Below are 23,870 nucleotides of genomic sequence, written 5' to 3'. Positions count from 1 at the left end.
AATCTCACGCACCTTTAATCTCAAGGTATCTAAACCAAGATTATCAGAGTGTGCTCAGCTGTTGTAGGCTATTGTAATCCAAGTCTCATGTCAGGGTATATGGCTCAAGATGGCTGCAAAGCTGATAGCCGCTTTCTGCTAAAAGTCGGCCCCCAACAGGATGGGTATTCCTCCTTGGCACAGCAGCTGTTGAACCACTGACACAGGTGTCCAGAAGATATGTACTGGTGCGGGTGGCAAATGGCGGGAGAAGGTATCCCAGATGAGGGCCAGGAAGAATAAAGCTGCTTTCCGTGCCGTGAGCTTTGGAGTAGAGAGAATATGGAAAAATCCAGCAACAAACCAAGCAATTTCCCTGTTATCAGTGATACCAGAGGACGGACCTGTGCACTCTGAGAGAATGTCACTGTCCTTGCTAGGGGCCACTTCTGCTCCACAGCTGGGAGAGACAGAAACACCACCTAGGTGTCCCTCGAAGTCGGAGCCTCTGTGAGGCTTGGCTGCCCTGCAAGCATCTCTTAGGGCAAGCATCCGCAGCTGCTAGTCCTCTAGCTTGCGCTTGGCTTGAGCTAGGCGGACTCTTGAACCCAGGCTGTCAGCCTCAGCCGACAAACCGGAAGAGAGAGGCCAGGCATGGGTCTATTTCCCCACTGAGAACCAGGTGTCACTACCTCCCCAGTGCCAGTCTCGTGTGGGCATTTTCTCCCCTAGCCTTTCACTTCCTTTTCTCTCTCCACTGCTCTTTCATCTTCCCACCCACCACTCTCAGCAGTCTGTGTAGGTCAGAGCTGTGGTGGAGCACTGGAGAGCAAGGAGACTTCTCCATCAGCCTGAAGACAGTTCTTTCCTTCACTGTCACCAGGACTCACTACTGGCCTCAAGGAAAGATGTAGAAGGTCCTCGGAGGAGATCTGCCTCAAAACCTCCAGGGAACTTGGCCTCCTGCCTCCTGCCTCCGCCTGTTTGTTTGTTTCATAGGTAAGAAACGTTGGCTGCTTTCCCTCTCTCTTAAACTCACAGCTCACACCCAAAGCACAGAGCAGCCAGAAATGATGACACGGAGTAACTGGCAAAGAGAGCTATCTGCCGTGCATAGGGCTTAGTGCCACTCTTCAAAAGCACATGGAAAACTTTGATACAGTCTTCTTATGGAGCCCAGGCTGGCCTTGAACTCATGTAGTTCAAGCTGGCTTCTTGCTCCTCCTGCTTCAGTCTTCCTAGTTTGGGACTACAAATGGGTACCAGCAGAGCAGGCTAGAAACATATTTTCAGAGGCTGGAGAGATTGCTCAGCACTTAGAAGAGCTCGCTACTCCTCAAGAGGATCCAAGTTTGGCTCAAGAACCTGCATCAAGAGGCTCAAAATCCCCTGTAATTCCAGTTCCGAGGGATCTAGTAACCCCTCCTGAATTCTGTAGCGCGCGCACACACACACACAGACACAGATGCACACACACACAGAGATGCACAGAGAGAGAGAGAGAGATGCACACAGACACACAGATGCATACAAATACATACAAATATAAAAGTAAATTTCTAAGAAGTAATAAGTACATAAAAACCATGCTTTTAGTTTAAAATACTGTTTTGGTTAGGTATTTTAGTGTATCCAGAAGTTTGAGAAGGTGACTGTGAGACATTTTCAGGCCTCCCAAGACTGTGGTACCAAGGAGATTCTTCTCATCACACTGGGCAGTCAGAGGGCCAAGGAGCCCAGAGAGCTGAGCCCACAAGCACTTGTGACCTGGTGCCCTGCAGAACTGGATTTAAGAACAGCACATGTTGGTAGCTCACTCCCTCCACAACTTACCATGGCTGTGGTTGGAGTATTGCATATTCCCATTTGCCAGAAAGAAAAACAAAGCTGGAAGTGGTTAACTCTCACCCCCCAGGTGCCATATTACCTCTCATATGAAGCACTGAGGAAGCACAAGTGTGACACAAACACCAAGCTTTTCCCAGGTTGGGCTTCATCATCTCTGAGGAAGCCTCTTCCTAGACCTGTGCCCACCCCCACATCCAAGTCATACGGCCTGCAAGGAGACAAACCAAGGGTCTGAGCCTGGCTCAGTGGGTGTGTTTCTCCCAGAGGCTGCAGATGGGCCTGTGTGCGCACAGGGGAAGGGATGCAGGTGACGACCAGGGTCATTTGGAGAAACTATAACCTCATATCCCGCTTTCAGCACGATTGTTTACCACTGAAAAGGGAAGTCAGACACAAACCAAACTGGTGGACCATAGTGGGCCCCCGCCCAGCAGGAAGCCCCTCAGAACTCACCTTGAGAAATGGAACTGTCTATGCCCTCTTCACAACTTTCCTATAAGTGTAAAACTCCTCAAAAACAAACCATATAGGGTGCTCGCCCTGTGGCTCTGGGATAGATGCGAAGGTGGAGAAAGAGATCTCAGTTATCCATGGCATTATCCTCTAAACTCCACACGGGCATCGCCATGCACAGGGCTCTGACTTCAATGCTGAGCCCCCAAATTAGACAACAGGCAAACACATGAATGGGTCAAGGAAGTGGAGGGAATGCATCCACAATTTCCCTGTAAACGTTGTGAGAATCATGTGGCTCTCTAACACATCTTTTTAAGTAGGGGTGTCACCCTGGGAGCCGCCAATGGCTGGCAATATGTTTGTGACAGCTAGTTCCCATACAGGAAGGCCCGCAGGCCTCCTGACAGGCCACCTTCCTTCTACAGGCCAAGCTAGAACAGAATGTTTTGCTCACTGGGCTGGCCCAGATTCAGCATCTCCAACAAGGATACCAAGCAGGTAAGACCAGACTGCTCAGAGAAGGAAGAGCTGGGGTGGCACTCAGCTTGCCCAGGCCACAATGCTCAAATCTCTACCAAAAAAAAAAAAAAAAAAGGCACCTGCATTTCCATCTGGTTTATAGGTCAAAAGCTTCCCTGGACTCCACCCCCAGGGATATGGTTTATTACAGCACCTATTTTATGTGGTTTATTACAGATCCTATGTACTTGGGAAACCCATGTGCTTCAAGTTCTCAGAATCAAAGCATAACTGGCCAGAGTGTGACTGCACTCCAGAGAGCGTGTGCCATTTCTGATGTGATGTGCCCTTGGGTTGCAGCTGGAAAGCTTGCCCACCCTGTTGGGCTCATACTTATAGCATGCCTAGGGTGGAGACAGGACAAAACCCATCTCAGGACGATGACCCCTTGGTGAGGCGCTTAGACCATGGCACTGTGTAACATTCTCTGCAGGCCACATGGGCAGGAAGGCCAAGGAAACCTAAGTGCTGGCTCCAAACAATTGCCAATTGTTTGAAATAAAGTGTCTTAGAAGCCCTGGGGGGATGGCTCAGTGACAGAGCACCTGCCTGGCTTGGGTGAGGTCTGACTTCCATTACCTGCCTTGTGAGGAAAGAAACTGAAGAGGCGCAGAAGGGAGAGGGAGCCTACAGCCAACAGGTGTAGGTTTGTCGTGTAAATATCTGAGCACACGGTACTCCGAGTCTGACTGTAGTGGTCTGACTACCAAAGCCTGCTCCAGTGGGAAGCCTTTCCCACACCCTGTCTTCAGACCATTCTCTGATCCCCTTTCTTCCCATCCAGTTCACAGCTCACCAATTAAAACCCCACTTCAGTCAACTGTAAATTTAGTCCACGGGATGGGGGTCCTTGGTGCTTCGAAAGCACACCCCGTGAGCTCACTCTGAGTGCTCTGGGCACCACGAGTGTGTGTCCAAGGTCCCTGAGTGTGTCAAGTGCTTCTCCAGACTCATAGAGCATAACACTCATCCTTCATAAGCACCCTTGATGCTTTTTCAGCAATCTGTGTCAAGATTTCACCTCACCGGGACATGGCTATGCACAGTGACCAAACATCCTGCTCCCCCGGGACTGTCCCTCAGCATCACACTAGACGTTTGCATTCCAGGAAAGCCCCGTGGTCCAGGCAAAAGAGATGCTGTGCTGTACAAGCTCCCAACCCCGTCAGAGCGGAGCAGTGTTGGTCAGTGACTTGTGCCGGCCCTCCTGTGTAGTCCTGAATGGGCAGAAGAAGAAGGCGGCAGCTAACAACCGCACCTACCCACCTCTGCTCTTTCTGGGACTAGAGTATATTTTGTCCTCTCTGAAAAGCTACGATGAGCTCTAGGTATAAAGTATATTCAGAGGGTGGAAATTTAACCCAGTGTTTTCTGGGGCAGAGATGGTTTAGGGGATGAGCAAGATTTTGTGAGGACACAAGGGAGAACAGACAGACAGACAGAGCATAACAGACAGACAGACAGACAGACCAGAGGACACATGTCCATGTATGCATGCAGACAATCTCCACCTCCACCCGCCATGAAACCCTTCCCTGCCTTGGGACTCTAGAAAGCACCCACCACCATTGGCTGGTGGTCTTTAGCTTTAGAACTGTGAGCCAAAATAAACCTTTTCTTAAAGAAAAATGGTAGCTGTGACTTTAATTTTTTTAAAACTTTATTTTTAATGATAGTTCTTAAATACTTTAACCTCTCTTTTACTCCACCTCCCGTCAGAGGTAGTGGGAAAGAAAGGATACAGGGAAAATGGACCTGTTTTGAAAGGTTCTTTGGGCCGGGCGGTGGTGGTGCACGCCTTTAATCCCAGCACTTGGGAGGCAGAGGCAGGCGGATTTCTGAGTTGGAGGCCAGCCTGGTCTACAGAGTGAGTTCTAGGACAGCCAGGGCTAAAAAACGAAAGGTTCTTTGGAACAACTCCCTTCTATGTTGTCTGGAAATGGGCAGTTCAGTTCACATGTCAGCAGTGGCAGCTCGATCCACTCATTTCACAGATACACCAGCAGTCCAGTGCAGTAGAGTCAGGTCAGCAGCAGTGGTGACAAGGAACAGCCAGGCCTCAGCCTCGACACAAGTCAGCAGGAGGGACCCGGAGGGATGCCAGAAGTTCTTGGCTGTGTCTCTCTCATCGAAGACTCGAGACCCACAAGCATTGCACAGCTAGCTCTGTAAGCAAGCCAGGCTCAGCCTCCATCACTGTCCATTGAGTCCTAGTTATACCCTCCAAACATCACATGTCCTCCACGGGGCTTGCCTCAGGACATCTGTCTCAGCTGACATCACTCTACCAAGTCCAAGGAAGTGGCAAGAAACTGCAGCACACCACCAGAAGTTTTTTGGTGTGTTTCTCTCTCTTTGGAGTCCCAACAAACAGAGTTCAACTACACAATGTAAGGCACCAATACATGTGTATTTTTAGTGAAGAATCCTTCATCACGTGTCCTTTCATGTGCTTGCTTTAGCAGAACATCTTTTCTCCTGTGTCTGCTTCAGCGAGAAGTTTCTTCATGTGTCTGCCTTAGTCTTTCACATGTGTCTACTTCCACTAAACGTTCCTTTATGTGTTTGCTCCGACAAAACACCATCCAAACAACTTTCCAAAGAACCCTTAAGTTTCCACTTCAGGTAGCAATGTTCTATTTTCCACAGAAAACAGATGATAGGGGTTTTGGTTTCCATATAGAGTCTTGCTAAGGCTGGCCTTGAACTCAGAATCCTCCTGCCTCAACCTCGAGGAGCTGGGGAACACTGTTGTTCTTAGGATCTTGGGCTAGACCAAGGAGCCAAGTTGACACAAGAAAGATTAGCAGAAAAAAAATGTATGTGTTAATACATGGGCAGGGGCTGGAGAGATGGCTCAGCAGCTAAGAGCACTTGCTGCTCTTGCAGAGAATCTGAATCTGGCTCCCAGAACCTGCATGGTGCCTTACAACCATCCATAACTCCAGTTTGGATGCATAAAAAACACTTATATACATAAAATAATTTTTCAAATGAATGGAGATCCTTGAAAGTGAGTGAAAACCAGAAGAAATGGCCAAATGGGAGGCTTTTATTGGTTCTACTAGAGATGGAAAATTGTGTTAAGTGGCACCAAGGGCTGGAGAAACGGCTCCGTGAATAAGAACACACAGTGCTCTCTTTCCAGCATCCACCTCGGGCAGTTTATAGTCGCCTATAACTCCAATCCCAAGGGATCTGGCATTGTCTTCTGGCCTCCACAGGTACACATGTGGCATGCATTCATACATGCACATACCTAGAAATAAAAATCTTAGGAAAAAGAAGAAATGACAGGACATCAGAGTCCAAGCTAGGGACAACACTTCTAGCAGAGTCTGTGGACGGGGAGCTATGTCCCGTGGCTCTGGCAGTACTCTCCCTGCAGGGGTAGTCGTGGCTTGCTACTATGTGGGGAAGAAAAGACCAGCCAGGCCTTTCTGTGTGTGCGCTTGCCCAAGTGCATGAGCCTGAGATGGCCAACACCCCATGCTGGCATGTCTGTGGGCAGTTGGTGTTTCTGTCAGCAGCACTCGTGTTACTGGGCCCCCGTCAGAGAAGCAGCTTTGGCCTGCTTTGGCTCTCCTCCATCAAAGTCTGGTCCTCAGTGTGGTCCTGAAGACTCCCCTGCCAGTCAGCCACTCAGGGGAGGTGGCTTCCTGCCAAGGTACCCGATGTGGACTCCATCTTCTCTTGAGACACACTTCTGAGGGAGTCCCCCTTTCAGCTTGGCCTCTCGATGCTCTGGCTGCCTTGGGGCTCTGCCAGCAAGAAGGCTGTCATCAGATGCAGTGCCTTCAGCTTGGCCCAAGTCTGTGAGCCAAAACAAATCTCTTTTCTTTAAAGCTCACCCCTCTTTAACATTTGGTGTTTGGGGAGGCCAGTTGGAAGCTGTCCCGGCCGTGCGCAGATGCCAGCATTGGTTATGGGCAGCAGATCAGAGGAGCACCAGGCAAAGCTGCCACACAGCCTTTCCTCTCTGAGAGTACCAGGAAACGGTATTAGATAAGCCCCAAACCCACTCTGGTCTGCATGTTAACGAGGCAAGTGTCGGCAGCTGGAGCATTATTATCAAGAAGTTATTTTAGCCCGACATATATCTTTGACATCAGCACTAGGGAGGCAGAGGCAGGCAAATCTCTGAGTTCAAGGTCAGCCTGGTCTACAGAGTGAGATCCAGGACTGCCAGGGCTACACAGAGAACCATCACCACCCTCTCTAGAAACAGAACAAAACAAAACAAAAGAGAGAGGGTGAGAGAGAGAGAGAGAGAGAGAGAGAGAGAGAGAGAGAGAGAGAGAGAGAGAGAAAAGTTATTTTCAACAGCTCATCTCCACTCCAATGATACCCTGACATTTAGGAAAAATGAAAAGGAAGAAGAAAAGAAAGCCTGAGGACTGGAGAGATGGCTGAGCAGTTAAGAGCACTGACTGCTCTACCAGAGGTCCTGAGTCCAATTCCCAGCAACCACATGGTGGCTCACAACCATCTGTAATGGGATCTGATGCCCTCTTCCTGGTGTGTCTGAAAAGAGTGAATATATATATATATATATATATATATATATATATATATATATACACACACACACACACACACACACACACACACACACACACACACACATATGGCCTGGGCTATGGCAGCCACCTCCTCATTTGGGGCCAATGATGATGTGTGGGTGTCTATAATTTGGGGGGGCCTCCTTGCATGGATTGATGAGCATCCAGGGACAAGAACATCAGTAGGAGAGTCGACCTTGTGCCCCTCCTCAGCCCAACTGGCTTTGTGGTCACATGAGGGCACTTGCATCTTCCAGGCACTGAAGGGGGAGACTAGAAATGGTTCAGAGATCTTTCAGTGGGCTATCGAGCTCTGTGTGTGTGTGTGTGTGTGTGTGTGTGTGTGTGTGTGTGTGTGTAGGGATGTGTGCATTATGAAAGTTTGCAGAAGGAAAAGCCCTCAGGAGGCTTTGAGATTGCTTGGTGTCTGAATATAGAAAGGCTGACCCCATTTCTAGGACTGTCAGTGAACGGTGTTCTTCGTGACAGAGATGTTTCAGAAGGGACTTTGGGACCCATAGGTTGGATAACCTGGGGAGGATTTATTCTGAGCTTGTCTCTTTTCTTCCCCCTCACCCACCATGACTTTGGTGTGAGCCCATAAAGGTGAAGCCAAAGCCCCGGGTGTGGGACTCTCATGCTTGAAGATTCTTCCTAGACGCACTGCAGACAGAGATTTCCTTAATGTGCCACTGGCAGCTTTGCCAGAGCTTAGAGAGGGGCTAGTAGCCATCAGACTGAAGAGGTGCACCTAAAGAGGACAGACAGTTCAGGGAGGTCATGAGAGAGTGGGGACAAGTCAGGAGGCCCTCCCCCAACCCAGGCTTTCCAGCAGCCCGGGACTCCTGTTCCTCTCTGACTCTGTTCATTCCCTGTGCTATGAGCTCCCCTCTGTGGTGCCCCCCCCCCCCTCTGTGGTGCTCCTGTCTGTGGTGATCCCCAGCTTCACTCTGAGAGGTGTGTGCCTGAGGTCACTGCACACACGTGCCCTGACAGAGAACTACACCGGCTACTCTTACCAAGGGCCTGAGCTAGGCACAAACTGGGAAAGGCCCCTTTTCCCTCTCCCCTGATGGAGTTTAGAAGCAGCCCACCTCCAGAGATGGCCTGGGTGGAGATACCTGGCCCAGTTGGCAGAGTGCTTGTCTAGAACACAGGAAGAAGCATGGCATCCAGTCCCCAGTATCAAACAAACCAGGTGTGGTGACTCAGACCTGTAGAGAATTTAGGAGGCAGGCAAATGAGGAATTCAAGGTCATAGAGTTAGTAGGAGGCCTGCAGAGCAACTTAGACCTTGTCTCAAAACAAACACACAAATAAAAACCCACAAACATTCTTAAAAAGAGGAAAGAGGGCTGGAGAAATGACCCAGCAGTCAACAGCACTGCCAGGCCTGTAGATGACCCAAGATCTGGTCCCAGTCACAGACTACAGGCCCAGTCTCTGGTCCCAGTCACAGCCTGCAGGCAGCTCACCATCATCTGTAACTTTAGTTTCTATCACCCTCTTCTGGTACTGCAGGCACATGGTACACATACACAAATCTAGGTTGGACAACTCATCCATATAAAATAAATTATTTTGTTAAGTGAAAAGAAATAAGGATGAAAGAAAACAAAGAAAGGGAGCTAACCTGGTGCTTGAGTGATGGTGTTTGGCCCAGTGAGACCTGTGCCCCCAGAGTGACCTCTTTTCTCCCTGTGCCTCAGAAAGGAGATGAAGAGTGTCGTATTTTTACCCATGATGCAAAGTTCTAGAAAGGGAAGCTTGAAATTCTAGCATGGCTTCCTTCCCTGGCAGCTCTTGCTCTTGTCGGGGTGTGGCATTTGGGGGTATCTATGCAGCCCTCCTGTGAGCAGTGTGGGCCCCTCACTGGTGGCACCTATGGGGGAGGGGCTTTAGTTCAACCCCCTAGGCCCTCAACTTTTCTCTTCTAGCCTCAGAGATCCCAAGATGTAGAAGCCTAAAGCTCCCAGCACCTGATGTTTTTCTTCCCTAGCCTGAGGGACCACCTATTCTTGACTTTCTGGTTTCCAACATGTCTTCCCCCTAGATGTAATAGTCTAATCAATAGAAAAAGACGTATTGGAGGCCTGACTCCAGGACCTCAGCACGTGACCTGACTCAGCACAGGATGCCTACATTTAATGTATTTAGTCAGAGAAGGCCATTGGTGGGCTCTCATCCAATGACTGTTGCCTTTCAGAAATGCTCACACACAAGGAGAAGGAACACACGGGAAAACAGACCATGATGCAGCCACAGGCCAGGTGTGTTAGCTATTTCTGTGCTGTCAAAAGGTACTCAACAAAAGTGACTTTATGAATGGCAGGGTTTATGTGGCTCACGGTTTGAGGCTACAGTCCATCATGGTGGGGTTGGGTGGGGCGTGACAGCAGGGGTGAGCAGCTGTTACAGTGCATCTGCAGTCAGGAACCACAGAGAGATGCATGCTGGTGTACCTTCGGCTTGCCTCCTCCTCTGCCCATGAAAGGCCTTCACCTGCATTCAGCCTGAGTCTTCCCACCTCAGTTAACCTGCTCTGGAAACAGTCTCAGGCATGCCTGATAGTTTGTCTTCTGAGTAATTCAAGATTCTGCCAAGTTGCCAGTCAATATTTACCATCACACCAGAGATGTCCAGCAGAGTACCACAGTCTCGGGAGAGGTCTGGGATTCTCCTTCACTGTCCTCATCAACCCTGCTGGCCCCGAGCCTCTGACTTTGACTTCTGTCATGTAAGCCACACACTCACATCTGCTGTTAGAGTCAAGGCAGCAAACAACGGAGAGTGCCTCAGTCCAGACCGAGGTTGGCGTTAGTTGTTAGCTCAGACGTCCTTCCGACTGCGGCTCAGAACAGACCACATGGTTCCAATGGGGGGAGGTTTATTCAGGAGATAGGGCAAAGGTGGGGCGAAGAAGATGGAAGAAGAGGAAGAAGAGAAATAGAGGCCGGCCATGACCACGTGGAAAGAGAGAAATAGAAGGGGGGCGGGGGACAGAGAGGCAAGAGATCAAGAGGGTAAGAGATTAAGAGTAAGAGAGAGAGGAGGGGCAAGCAGCCCCTTTTATAGTGGGCCAGGCCTACCTGGCGGTTGCCAGGTAACTGTGGGGAGGAGCATACCTGGCTGTTGCCAGGTAACTGTGGAGGTGAAGTACAGAATACTAACAGTTGGGACCCACAACCCACAGCTCTTACCTGCTCAGGCGAGCTGGGCTTTAGAAAGCAGGGAAGGGAGGCAGGGTTTCCCAGGAACCACCATCAAGTTATCCCAGCTTCAGTCAACCAACTTCCTTCATCTTGTCTCACTCAACTCTATTCCTCCTCCTCCTCCTAGTCCTCTTCCTGGTCCTCCTCTTGACCCTCCTCCTGGTCCTTCATGGGTGAGAAAAAAGGCCATCCAGTCACTGAACATAGCTGAACACAGAGTAAGAATCATGAGGTGTCTTGTGGGTCTTATTTCCTGCTTAGCCCTGACCCCAGTGTGCTTGAAGGCTGTGTCCCAATGGGGCCAGCTTGGCTCAGGTTAGACCTAGAGTGGCCTCACGCGCTGTTAAGTCTGTGCGGTCCTGGAAGCTGTTTATGGAGTGTGACTTTGGGTTCTGATGTCTCCCTCCTCTGGAGGGCTCCCTGACTGCAGGGTCTTGATTGCCTGGATTACGACCGAGAAACAAACACAGCAGAGGAGTATGAGAGAGGCAGGCTGTCTGCTGGAGGTCTGGAGCCCCCTGTTATGTAGTGGGCTGAGCCTTGGAGCAGCAGCCGCCCGAGGGAGCTTTTAAGAATTTCAGGCTCTGACCACATTCAGAGCTACTGAACCAGGAACTCTTTTGCCTGGCCCAGTGGTCAGTTTCTATACACCCTCCTGGGGATGAGAATGGCCATGCAAACTGATAACACTGTCGGACAGAAGCACAGGCTGGGGACAAGCAGGTATGTTTGAGAATTAGCCTCTGGCATACTGAGGTTTGGTTTTCTTTACTAAAGGGTTAAAAATAGTCCCAATCTCAGTGCTGACTTCTAAAAATTGTGGAAATGACATTTGGTAATGCATGTCAAGTGCTGGGGCCCTGGACAAGAACCACAAACACGGGCCAATTGTGTAGAGTGAAAAATTATAAAGGCCATTTTATGAAATATGTGTAGATTTTTCGCCTTACAGACCTCGGAACTGAAAATAAGATTTCAGGCCTTCACATTCCAGGTGAAGGACACTTGCTGGATTACATTCCTCAAGCCTCTTCCACCTATGGGTGGGAGAGGCCCAAGGCAGGAAGGCATTCCTGACTACAGATAAAGATGCTGCCACCTAGGTGGGGCTATAGCCGGAAGATAGTTAATCTGAAATAGTTGGTAAATGGCAGGATAGGGCACAATAGCATGGAAAAAAAAAAACAAACACACATTTTTGAGAAGAATGAGTGTGCAGTGATTTTCACATGACTCTAGATCATTTGGGCTAGATTCTCTGAAATGTTCCACTGTTCTTGGTTACCCCTCCCTTGGTCTTCCCAGTGCTATGTTCAAAATTTGTAAAACAACCAATCATGTGTAAGCGCTCGAAAATGCCTTCCTCCCCCAACCCCATGCTATAAAAGACCCTTTAACCCACCACTCGAGGCCAAAACCCTGCTCTTGGAGCTAAAGAGCTTGTTGTTTTGACCGCCGGCTTACTTCCCTAATAAAGCCTCTGCTGATTGCATCCAGGTATGGTTTCTTGTGATTTTTGGGTGGTCGTGATTTCCGGAGGCTTGAGGAAGGGTCTCCCGTGTATGGGGGTCTTCAATTGCAGTTTTATTACAACAGTGTGTGTCATCGTCGCCCCCCCCCCCCCCCCCCCCAGCATCGGATGCTTCAGAGATCAAGTCTTTTGGGTAAATGGTGAGGTTATAATGCTACCTGGCTTTTGGCCTTCTGGATGTTAGGGTTTGTGGGACAAAGGTTGTCAGGAATCTGGATTTCAACTTGGTCTAGGAGCAGCAGCCTGTAAGTCAGGTTGCACAGGCAATCGGTCACCAGACACCAGGCAGTATATCACTGTCCTGGAGTGATCTGAACAAGGAAGTGTGTAGGTAGGCAAGGCCAGAGATGAGGTACTCTGAGGGTGACATGATAAAGAAGTGCCTGTGGAAGAGAAGGCCCATGTTTTTCCAAAGCAGAGTTTGTCCCACCAAGGCCTTCCTGTGCTGGAAATACTGTGAATGCAACCTGAGTGCTTCCTTTTACTTCACAGAATGTCCCTCTAAGTACTCCAACCTGTTTATTTGGATAAATGGATAAATAAAAGATTGTTTTCAACCATGAATAAGCCTGTGAGCCTGAAACCTGATTGAAGCTTCTGCCACTGCTGGGGACAACTGCCCAAGCAGGTCAGACAGGTCAAGGGAGATTTGCAAAGCCTGTGAGCTCATTTCCAGAACTTGAGTGTCCCGACCAACTCCCCTGCCAGTAACTTTTAAGGAATGATAATGCGGGGAACCTCCCCTGCCATTAAGGCTTCTAGGGGGTGGCTGTACCAGCATTCTGCAGTCTCCAGTCTCCTACCTCAGGCCCAGGCATAACCTTCACAGAAAGCAGAATTTCCTCACCTCCTTCCAAGAATTCCCCGGGGCAAAGATGGCTGAGTCACTAGGCCAGATTCAAGCTCTCCCACAGGGGAGGGACACAGGCCCGTGTGGAGACCTTGCCTTCTAGGATGAGGCCCTGGGCAGGAAGGGACCTAGAGGTCTTCCCTAGGTCCTGGGATTATGTGCACCCCCAGAGCACTTGCCTGGTTGGGTTTAGACTGGCTCCCTGTGCAGTGGGTTCAGGAACCTTCCTCTAGCTCGGCACAGACAATCAGCCATGCTTCCAGCATATTGCTCATGTGAGTTCCCCTCTAGAGCTTCCCACATAGCCGAGAAAGCATTCCAGTGATCTTTGTACCAAGCAGAGGGAAAGGAAAGCTTTTGGTTTTTTTTCGAAACACACTCATTTAGCTAAAAATGCTCCCTGGTTCTTCTGTCTGGATGCTTGAAAGCCACCTAAGGTTCTTTTTTTGTTTGTTTGTTTGTTTTTCAAGACAGGGTTTCTCTGTGTAGCCCTGGCTGTCCTGGAACTCACTCTGTAGATCAGGCTGGCCTCGAACTCAGAAATCTGCCTGCCTCTGCCTCCCAAGTGCTGGGATTAAAGGCTTGCACGACCACTGCCCGGCTAGGTGCATTGCATTTTTAAGGTACAAAGAACATTCACTATGTCGTATGAGTCACTGCTGCCCGTCTGTAGATGTCTTGTGAAACAGAGACCCTGGGAAATGATGATGCATAGTTCAATAGGCATGAACTTGAATGAATTATGTAAAACAAGCCAATCACAAAAGGGCAAATGAGGGATTTGGCTACGTTGTTAGAGTGTTTGTCAAACATTCACAGAGACTGGGTTCTGTCCCCAGCATTCCTTACACAAGTAACCAAGTATGGTGGAGCTAGCCTCTGATACCAACACTCAAGAGGTGTAGGTTCAAGGGCATCCTTGGCTATAGAGCAAGTTCAAGGCCAGCTTGGGATACACAAAACCCTGACTAAGAAAAGAAAGAAAGCAAAGACAGATAAACCCAGCACTTCGATCATAGGAGGTATCTAGATTTCTCAGATTCATGGAAATGCACCAGAATGGTGATTGGCAGAGCAGAGGGGTTAGGGGTAGAGTCACTGTGGGTAAAATCTCTATATTGGAAGATAAAAAAGGATTGCCTATGGGATCTACCATAGAGTGGATACACTCTGCACTGTCCACTCTACACTAAGACTTGTTAGGCTAACAAATTGTCTATTATGCTTATTTTTTCACAAGCAAACATTGTTTTAAAGACCGAGTGTAGCTTCATGGTGGAGCACTTGCCTAGTGTGTGTGAGATGAGACCAGAAATTCTCACAATACTCTCTCTTTATTCCTCATCTCTAAATGAGAAATCATTAAAAATCTCCCCACAGGAACATGGTAAGGGTTTGCTGTGTCAGATGATACACACAAAAAAAGCAGCATTAATGTGTTCAGATCAGAAAGGGGTGTGAGTTGATGGGCTATTGGGATTTGGTTGCATGCAAGAGACTCCCAGGTGGTGCTGGTTTTGAAAGCATGAAGGGGTCATGGATGGCAGCTGAGGCTTGCCACAGTGAGAGGCCAGGAGAGGCCATTGGTGAATATAGAGTCTCAGTGGAAGCAGAAGACTCAGGATTAAAGAGGTCATGGAGAGAATTTGAGATTTGGCACCATGTGGGAGTGTTAGCGTCCCCGAAGAAAGCCTAGGAGTGGCAGTTGTTGTTGATGCAACCCGATGGCAGTACAGACCCCAGCATTTTGGAGACACCATGGGACAATTGCCAAGGACAGCAGTAGCTGTGGAGTGGAGCTGGCTGGGCCCAGGAGACACACTGTGTGTGCTGTGAGACACACTGTGTGCTGTGGCAAGCTCTTGGGAGCCCAGAAGATTTCAAATTGGACACTTAGTTTCACACTGTTAGATTTTGGGTTTGCTTTGATTTGAAAGTAACTGGGTTCTGCTTTTTTTTTTTTTTTTTTTTGTAAGAAATATGTAACTTATTATATATATTTTTTTTATTTTAATGAACCCACAATTAAGAGATTTGGAATTTTAGAGAGACTTTAGATTTTATTTTTGTTTGTTTGGTTTTTTTTTTTTGAGACAGGGTTTCTCTGTGTAGCCCTGGCTGTCCTGGAACTCACTCTGTAGACCAGGCTGGCCTTGAACTCAGAAATCTGCCTGCCTCTACCTCCCAAGTGCTGGGATTAAAGGTGTGCGCCACCACTGCCCGGCGAGATTTTAGATATTTTAAAGATACTGGACATTTTTTAAAATTTTGTGGGATATTTTATGTATTTATTAATTATTTGGGAATCACACATCCATCATTCGATTATGCTCAGCTCCCAGTCTTCACATGTCCACCCCTCCCCCATAGAATCCTTCCTTCCAAAAAGGAAAAAGGAAGTCCATTCTATGCTGTCTATATACTCACTGGTGCAGGGTCAATTTCCTTGAGGCCAGTACCCTCAAGGAAGATGAGTCTTTCTGCCTGCAGCCATGGGAGACGCTATCAGCTGAGGAGGGGTGGGACCGGCTGTCCTTCCCTCACATATATCCTTGTGGACTTTGGTGGTGGTAACATGGGCTGCAGATATTAACATGGTCTCTAGCTGGAGATACTGACCCTCTAAAGTGTTTGAGTTTTTAAAGACTATGGAACTTGAAAAAGTTAGAGAGTTTTATATCGTGATAGCAATATTAACATGTGATCTTGGGGATGAACAAGAAGGAAAGGTTATTGAAGTGGAAACTTAAGGGTTCTTAGAAAGTCAGTTGTGTCTGATGGTGTTTTGCTGGGGCAAACACAAACACGTGAAGGAGTGTTTTCCTGAAGTGGACACAGATAAGAGGATGTTTTGCTTTCTTAAAGAAAGCATGTGAAAGAACACGTGATGAAGGATTCTTCGCTAACAACATGCATGTATCAGCCTGCATCGGTCTGCCTCACATTGCATAGTTGAGCTCCAGTTGTCAGGACTCCATAGAGAGAAACACACCAAAAAACTTCTAGTGGCGTGCTGCAGTTTCTTGTCACTTCTGAGGACTCGGGCTGATTGGCACAGTGACGTCAGCTGAGACAGAGTAACAAGGAGTTCTGTTAAGACAGACTCATGTGCTAAAGCAAAACCTGTGGTAGGACCCGTGATGGCCTGCTGTGTCCATCCAGGCCTGGAGGTGGTACAGAGGTGGGGGGAGTTCCAGGGCTTATTGGGACTGAGGACCAGAAGCATGTTGGTCCCAGATCCATGCCTGCCTCCACCAGTGTGCAAAGCCATTACACCAAAGCTAGAAACACTGGAGCCATCTCGTTTAAGTTTTTTTTATTTTTTTTTTATTTTTTATTTATTTATTTTTTTTTATGGCTGATGCAAGACAAGCAGAAGGTATTTAAAATGCATGCTTTGCGAGGTCTTGGCCTCTGAAAAATAAAATCTAAAGTCTTTGCGAGGTCTTGGCCTTTGTCACACACACCCTTGAAGTTGGTGTGTGACAAAGAATCTATCTATGTTCCTCCCTCCTTGGGCCTCTCTGTGATCCGTTCCTCTACCTTTGATGCCCAGTCTGACTCCTAACCGCAGGCCACTGATCTGCCTTTGATTCTAGAGACTCATACTATAGAATGCTGAGTGTAAGCTGTGTACAGGACGGCTCTTTTTTGACTGGCATGGTTATTATGAGGTTCATCCAGGCAATGCTTGTCTGCATATTATCCCACTGTGCTAACAACCCATAGCTCACCTATCCAATGAAGGGGACGTGTGCACTGTTTGTGTTTGGTGCCATTTCAGATAAAGCCTTTCTGAGTGTGAGTCTTTGAATGGCCGCAAGCTCCTTTCTCTCAGATAAGCCCCTCAGCATGCAATCGCTGGGCCATCTGGTAGGTCTGATTGTTCTGGTCCCTAAAGACTGAAGACAGTCCAGCCAAATTTTCTACCCTTGTCTTTCCTGCCTTGGGGCAGATATAGACCTCCCTCCCTCCCTGGGGATGGGTTGCCAGGTCCGAGAGAGCATCAGTAGATTTTAAGTAGATAGAGAGAGAGGATTTATGAGCCTGGCTTGTAGGATACAGTCAGCAGCTGTGGCATGACAGAAAGGCTGAGAATCTGGTTCAGTCCTCAAGGCTGTGTGCCTTGACCTGAAGCCCTGAGGAAGTCTTGAAGAGCTGCTGGTTTGCACTGGAATCCTGGCAAAATGGGTTTAACACTGGCCACATCACAGGACAAATGAACTTTCCAAGAGAGTAAGAGCAAGAAGGCGAAAAGCAAAGCTTCCTTCTTCTACAACCCTTTATCTGGGCTGCACCAGAAGGTGTGGACCAGATGGAAGGTGGGTTTTCCTATTTCAAATAATATGATTGGGTTTTAGTTGATTCCAGATGTAGACATGGTGACAACCAAGATGTCTTGGGCAGATCACTTCATTAGAATCTTCCTGGGGTTTTTCTGCCCTCTCCCCACTTTGTCTTCTGTCGTATTTGTTCAATGAGAATGGTGTCCAGCTTTGTGACATTGCATACTGATGTCATCAAGTGTGTTGGGCGGCACTCATAGCATCCTCTACTGCAACACAGGTGCCTACAGCTCACAGCGTAGATAGCCCGAGGGTCTAAAACTTCCTCTGGTAAAATGCCTCTTAAACAAGTTTCTCATGCCATTGCTGAGAGAAAATTTCTTTCTTGCAATGGAGATGTTTTCTCTTTTGCTGTCTGTGAAACATTGCTTTTATGGGTGGGTGGGGGGCAGAGGTGGGGAGTGAATCAAAATCCACTGACCTTTAAAAGATACACAGGTACTCTGAGTCCCCACACTTGATGGCTTTGATGTTCTAATCAGAATGTCTTAGCAGCCTGTGGTTTTGATTTGCATTTCCTAACAGCTTGAGACTCTATACAGCTTTCTGTGGCTTGCCTTATCTGATGACGAATTTATTAAAACAAAATCTTTTTGCCTGGAGCTAAAGGAACGGCTCAGCCATTAAAAGCACTTATTGCTTTTGCAGAGGACCCCAGTTTGGTCCCCAGCACCTATATCTAGCACCTCACAACCCCCCTAAACTCCAGCTCTAGGGATCTGACACCCTTTTCTGGCTTCCTCAGATGCTGCACTCAGGCGTATACCCACTCCCAGGCATGCACACACTTATGTATTTTAAAAAGTAGCTAGGCAATACGGTTCCTGCCTTTAATTTCATCACTAGGAAGGTGGAGGCAGGAAGATCTCTGAGAGCCTGAGGTCAGCTAGGGTTACAGAGTGAGCCCCTGTCTCAACACACAAATAATAATCAAATTTAAAAGTAAAATCTTTTGCTGGTTTTAAAGGGTTAATTATTACTGAGCCCAAGAGGGGTTTGTTTTTTTTAAATAAAATTAAAATATAACGTCTTCCTTTGCTCCCCACCTGTTCATCTGTGATTGGGTTTTCATTCTGTCAGCAGTGTCTCATAAAGGACACAGTGCAGTGGAAACCTAAGGGTTCTTTGGAAAGTCAGTTGTGTTAGATGGTGTTTTGCTGGAGCAGACACATGAAGGAGTGTTGTCCTGAAGCAGACACAAGCAAAAGGGTGTTCTGCTTTAGCAAGCACGTGAAAGAACACGTGATGAAGGATTCTTCACTAACGACACACATGTATTGGTCTGCCTTACATTGTGTAGTTGAGCTCTGTTTGTCGGGACTCCATAGAGAAGAACGCACCAAAAAGCTTCTGGTGGTGTGTTACGGCTTCTTGTCACTTCCTTGGACTTGAGCCGATTGGCAGAGTGACGTCGGCTGAGACAGAGGCACGTGCTGAGGCCAGACACATAGTGAGACAAGACCTGTGGGCATCATGTTTGGAGAGAAAACAAATAAGCCTTGATAGACAGTGAAGGAGGCTGAGCTTGGCTTGTTTGTATCGCTAAACGTTGACTGGTCTCAAGTCTTCGTTGATCCCCGTGTTTTGATTCACTGAGAGAGGCACAGCCGAAAACGTTCTTTGATGTTCCTGTTGGCTCTGACCCTTCCTGTTGACTTGTGTGGATTCGACTAAGGCCTGGCCCTTCCTGCTAGTCTGTTGCCACTGCTGCTATCCCAACTTTACTAAATTGGACTACTGGTATATCCGTAAAGCATTTGCGACTGGATCAAGCTGTCGCTGCTGACCTGTGAACTAAACTACTAATTTCCTGATGACACAGATGAGATTTACTACAGAGAACAATTTCTGAACAGGTCCCCCATAGCCTTTCTTTTCCACTGCCTCTGGTAGATAATGGGCTAAAAGAAGGTTAAAACATTTAAGAACCATCATTAAAAATAGACATTAAAAATTAAAATGATAACAAAGACTTTTAATTTAAGTTGTCAGGTTGATTGCATGGCTCATCATAGCTGAGAAACCCTGGCTTAACAGGAGAGAGCCAGGTTTCCTTGTTTGGTTCTGCAAGGGTTTCATGGCTTCATTTTTATACTTAGTTTTTTTGGTTTACTTTGTGTTTGTTTATTTGCTTCAGCCATGGCTGGCATGCTATTCACCTTGTAGCCCATGCAGGCCTTGAACTCTCTGCAATCCTCCTGCCTGAATCTCCTCAGTGCCTGGGTTACAGGTACGAGCTGCCACGCTCACGAGCTGCCATGTTCAGCCCAGGGTTTGGCTCTGCAGTCAGTGTTTTTCCTTTGTTGACTTTGGTTGTTTATTTGTGTGAGACAATGGTTAGCTTCGTAGCTCAGGCTGGCCTTGAACTCATGATTCTCCTGTGTCTGCCTCCTGAATGTCAGGGTTACAGGCATGTGTCAATACTCTGTTTACATTTAGGTTTTGCCCCATTTTGAGTTTGTTTTGTATATATCAAAAGCTGCGGAAGATGGTGTACTTATCTGCACCTGTGTGCCCAGCTGCCCCTCCTCACTTGCCCACAGCCCTCTGTGCAGAATTGCACTCGAACCTTTGTGAACGTTGGGTTGTACATTCTCACATTCATCTCCTGTACCTAATGTGACAAACTTGGTGGCCTAAAGAACAGACCTAGTTTCTTAGTAAAGACTAAGTATCTCCTAGCTTTGGAACCAGAAGCGTGACCTCAAAGAAGGCCTTCTAGATTTCTTGGGGGGGTGAGGGGGAATGTGCCCACCCCCTTCCCTGTATCCCTGTGGGATGTGCCCCTCTCCCTGTGTCTCTCTGGGGGATGCACCTCCTTCCCTGTGTCCCCGTGGTTTATCAGAGTCTGCCTCTGAGCAGTTGAGCAGAGCCGAGGTCTTTCTTCAGATGAGTGTGTACTTCATGAGGACAGAAACCAGGTCTTACTTGTCTCTGCTTCTTCACACACAGTGGCTTGAGAGACACACAGCTGGTCTGAGAAATGAATGAGCAGAAGAGGAGGCACCATCAGTACTCTGGGAAAGATTGGCATGTCATGCAGAAGTTGAAAGGGATGGAAGCCAGGTGTGGTGCAGGCTTGGGATTCCAGCACTGAGGAGGTGGAGATGAATCCCTGCAGCTCAAGGCCAGCAAGTTTGGCAAACCCCAGGCCAAGGAGAGCCGATTTCTCCACAAAACCCAGGGTAGATGGCATTCTTTGTATGACTTCTGTCCTCCACATGTATGTGTGCATGCACTCATACATGTGAGATCATGCACACATGCATGTGTGCGTGCATGTGAGCACACACAGACACACACACATATTCTTTAGAAGCACATGGCTTATTAATAATGAAGAGGGAAGTATGGATGTCAGGGTACATATAGCAGCTCTGGAAGCCAGGAAGCTGGCTGCATGCCGTGCAATGACCAGCAGCATACTAAACTGACGTCATCAAACTCTGAACTTTGAACACAGAGAGGAAACTTTCAGTGTGCTTGCTAATGAAGGTTTGGGGCAGGAACACAGCACGAGGTCATCTGCACAGGGACCACCTGGGGAAAACAGGAGTTATCACAGGTGGCCACACCCACGCACAGATGTACAAATGTGCAAATGCCAGGCTTCTGGAGTTGCATCTCAGACCCGGTAGGTTCACTCGAACAGGCACAGGCACGCGCGCGCGCACACACACACACACTTACAAAATAGCTGTCTGTGATAGTAGGAGTCAAAGGGCAGGTGGCCAGAAGCCTGAGCAAGCTTGTGAGCTTCCTCTAGATAAGGAAGGAAACCAGGAAGTGGAGCTGCCTCTCATCTCTCCTTCCTTCCTGTCTTCCAGATACTAGCCCAAGGACTTGAGGTGACAGGCAACACCCTTGCAGCCATTGCGTCTCACAGCAGTCTCAGGATGTACTGAGGAAGCAGGAATCAAGTTAGTTCCCAGAATGCTTTGCAAAGGCTCTGCATTGGAGTACATGGAGGCTTCAGGGGAATGGGGCTGCCTGGGTACTAACTGTGGGCTGGGCCCCTATAGCAGCTTGGCTAGTTCTGGCCCCTGCTTGGTGTTTATGTCTTGTCTGGACCTTGTTATCAGGACTCCCACAATGGACTGAATATCTTTTTCGGGGTGACCGTACCTCCCGTGAGCTCTTCCAGCAGGAGTCAGGCCCTGTTTTCTCTTTGTCTTCACAGCGCTCGAAGCTAGAGTGATTCTCAGCTGGGTTTCTATCCGTGGGCCGTTCCTTCCTCTCTGCGGATCTTTTGGGAACTCCTAGCTGGACAGGGCTTCCCACATGGGGCAGAGAGGAACCAGTAGACTCTGGGTCTCAATCAGTGACTGGCTCTGACCGCTCTCAATCCTAGCTGTAGCACCCAAGGGTCACCTCCTCTCGGGTTTCCGGGCATATCAGCATCACTAGGGAATCGGTGAGAACCTGAGATTTCCTCAATTATTCATAGCCCATGTTCCTCCTCCTGCAGCATCACGTGGATCTGAACAAAGGCAGTGAACAGTATCTGGCAGTAACCTAATCTCCTGGGCCGTTTACCAACATCACTCAGAGTGACCTCAAGGATTACCTTGGACTCTGGCCAGTACCTGGGAGACTGGGCTGAACTGAAGGCCAATGGCCCCGGAGGCCGAGTGAGTCCCAGTGAGGAGAGCTGGAAAATAAGCAAGCAAAAGAAAGTAGAGGTCTGGGAGCCGTGGCCGTGGGAGCCGTGGCTGTGGGAGCCGTGGCCGTTAGAGCCATGGCTGTGGAGGTCTGTGTAGCCTTCCTTCCCACCAGCTCGGGATGCGGGAGGAGTGAAACTGGGGTGCCCCTTCCCTGAAAGGCTTCTGGCTCTGTCTACAGTTTGCCCCAGCCAAGGCAAACTGCAATTCCATTGCTCGTTGCTACACACCTCTGTATTGAGACAGCTAGGAGGCAGGAGCTCACCTCTGGATCGGAAGGGATTACAGGCCAATAGTTTCTGGCATGGCTGCTACAGGACACAACAGAGATGTGCCCAGTGTGTGGGGAACCAAGAAAAAAAAGGCATCAGACTGGAAGCTCTGGTGACGGAAGGCTTTCTGGAGGCGTTGGCCTGGAACTGGGTTTTGGAGGTAAATAGACGCTGAGGCAAAAGAGCAGCTGGGATTTGGGGCATTTCTGTTGCTGTGATAAAATATCCTGACCAAGCAACTTTGGGAAAGAAAGGGTTTATTTGTTACACATCCAGGCTACCGTCCCTCCTTGAGGGAAGTCAAGGCAGAAACTCAAGAAAGGAACCTGAAGTCAGACGGGCCTGCTTGCTATTCCAAACAGCATTTGCTTCTCTCTGAGAAAAGTCCCTTCACAAAGTGACCCAACAGGAACCATGGAGGAGCCGCAGGCTGGCACTCAGGTGCACGCTCAGCTAGCTTTCTCGTGTGGTTCAGGACCATCAGCATGGGGGATGGTGCTACCCACAGTGGCATTCTTCCTCAGTGAACAATCCCTGCCCCCAGACATGCCCACAGGCCGTTATGAGAGGCAATTCCTTGATTGAAATTCTCTTCCCAGTAAATTCTATGTTCTGTCAATTTGACAGTTAAGCTGAGTAACTAGGATGAACTCATTTATGTTTGTATGTATGGTATGTATGTACGTATGTACGTATGTATGTATGTATGTATGTATGTATGGATGGATGGATAGCTTCTCAGTATAGCCCAGGCTAACCTTGAACTCCTTGTCTAGCTGAAGATAATTTTGACCTTCTGGTCCTCCTGCCTCCACCTCCAAGTGCTGGAATTGCAGGCTTGTGCCATCGCAGTTGGTTTATATGGCACTAGGAATCAAATCCAGGGCTTCATGCCTTCTAAGCAAGTAACCCACTAAACAAATTACATCCTCAGCCTGACAACTCTTGTAACAGCTTAGACCAGTTTAAACAACCCAGTGAACTACAACTGGATAACTGGGGGAACAGGCCTCGGGCCCACACCCAGCATTTGGACTCACCATCCTCACCCTCCTCCTTGCGGCCTCTTGCTCTGTGTGACCCATGTTCTCTTCTAGCCTCAGAGTTCCTCAGCGTTCCAGGAGAGTGGTGTGACTATGGACAATCCTGGACCACGATCACCCCAGTTTGTTCTCTTAGAAGGCAAAACTCTACCAGGATCTTGAGATGGAGCCACCCTGAGTTCAGGGCTCTTAATCTAACGAGAGCAATGTCCTGAGGAGAGACGCTGTGGAGAGGGGAGAAAGGTAGCTCAGGTGGAGTGGAGGTGGAGGGACACACCAAGGCCTCTGTGGGTCATCGGGAACACAGGCGGGACCAGCCTTGCTAATGCCATGATTTAGGACATCTGGAAATCCCAATTTGTGTTAATGCTAATACATTTCTGTTGTGTGAAGCAGCCCTGTTGGGATCAATTGGTTATGGTGGCCCCAGGAGATGAATATATGGGATGAGATGAAAAGAGAAAACCCTGAGTCATAGGATGTCATTATGTGCTGTCATTACATGGAACTAACCTTGTGTGACTACCAGGATCTAGCTGTCCTGATTTTGTTCTTGAATTTAGGAATGTTAGGCTCCTCCCCTCCACATTG

General features: G+C 48.4%; 3 long non-coding RNA genes across 4 annotated transcripts; 1 reads left to right on the top strand and 2 right to left on the bottom strand.

The window, feature by feature from the left end:
• Positions 1-7,886: 7,886 nt before the first annotated feature.
• On the bottom strand, positions 7,887-10,780 carry LOC143443747 (uncharacterized). Of its 2 annotated transcripts, XR_013113013.1 has the most exons (3): positions 9,987-10,778; positions 8,486-8,578; positions 7,887-8,115 (listed from the first exon to the last, which is right to left on the bottom strand). It is a non-coding gene; the product is annotated as an uncharacterized LOC143443747 (long non-coding RNA). The 2 variants fall into 2 exon arrangements; XR_013113012.1 differs by having other exon boundaries at positions 8,486-10,780.
• An 8,477-nt stretch (positions 10,781-19,257) lies between these two features.
• On the bottom strand, positions 19,258-21,810 carry LOC143443745 (uncharacterized). The gene is made up of 2 exons (XR_013113010.1): positions 21,429-21,810; positions 19,258-20,279 (listed from the first exon to the last, which is right to left on the bottom strand). It is a non-coding gene; the product is annotated as an uncharacterized LOC143443745 (long non-coding RNA).
• Positions 20,784-23,263, top strand: LOC143443746 (uncharacterized). Its single transcript, XR_013113011.1, has 4 exons — positions 20,784-20,937; positions 21,131-21,223; positions 21,772-22,396; positions 22,513-23,263. It is a non-coding gene; the product is annotated as an uncharacterized LOC143443746 (long non-coding RNA).
• The last annotated feature ends 607 nt before the right edge of the window (positions 23,264-23,870 follow it).

Source organism: Arvicanthis niloticus, chromosome 10 (assembly GCF_011762505.2).
Source record: "Arvicanthis niloticus isolate mArvNil1 chromosome 10, mArvNil1.pat.X, whole genome shotgun sequence".
Classification (NCBI taxonomy): Eukaryota; Metazoa; Chordata; class Mammalia; order Rodentia; family Muridae; genus Arvicanthis; species Arvicanthis niloticus.
Note: the sequence above shows the minus strand (reverse complement) of the source record. Positions and strands in the feature narration are given on the sequence as shown.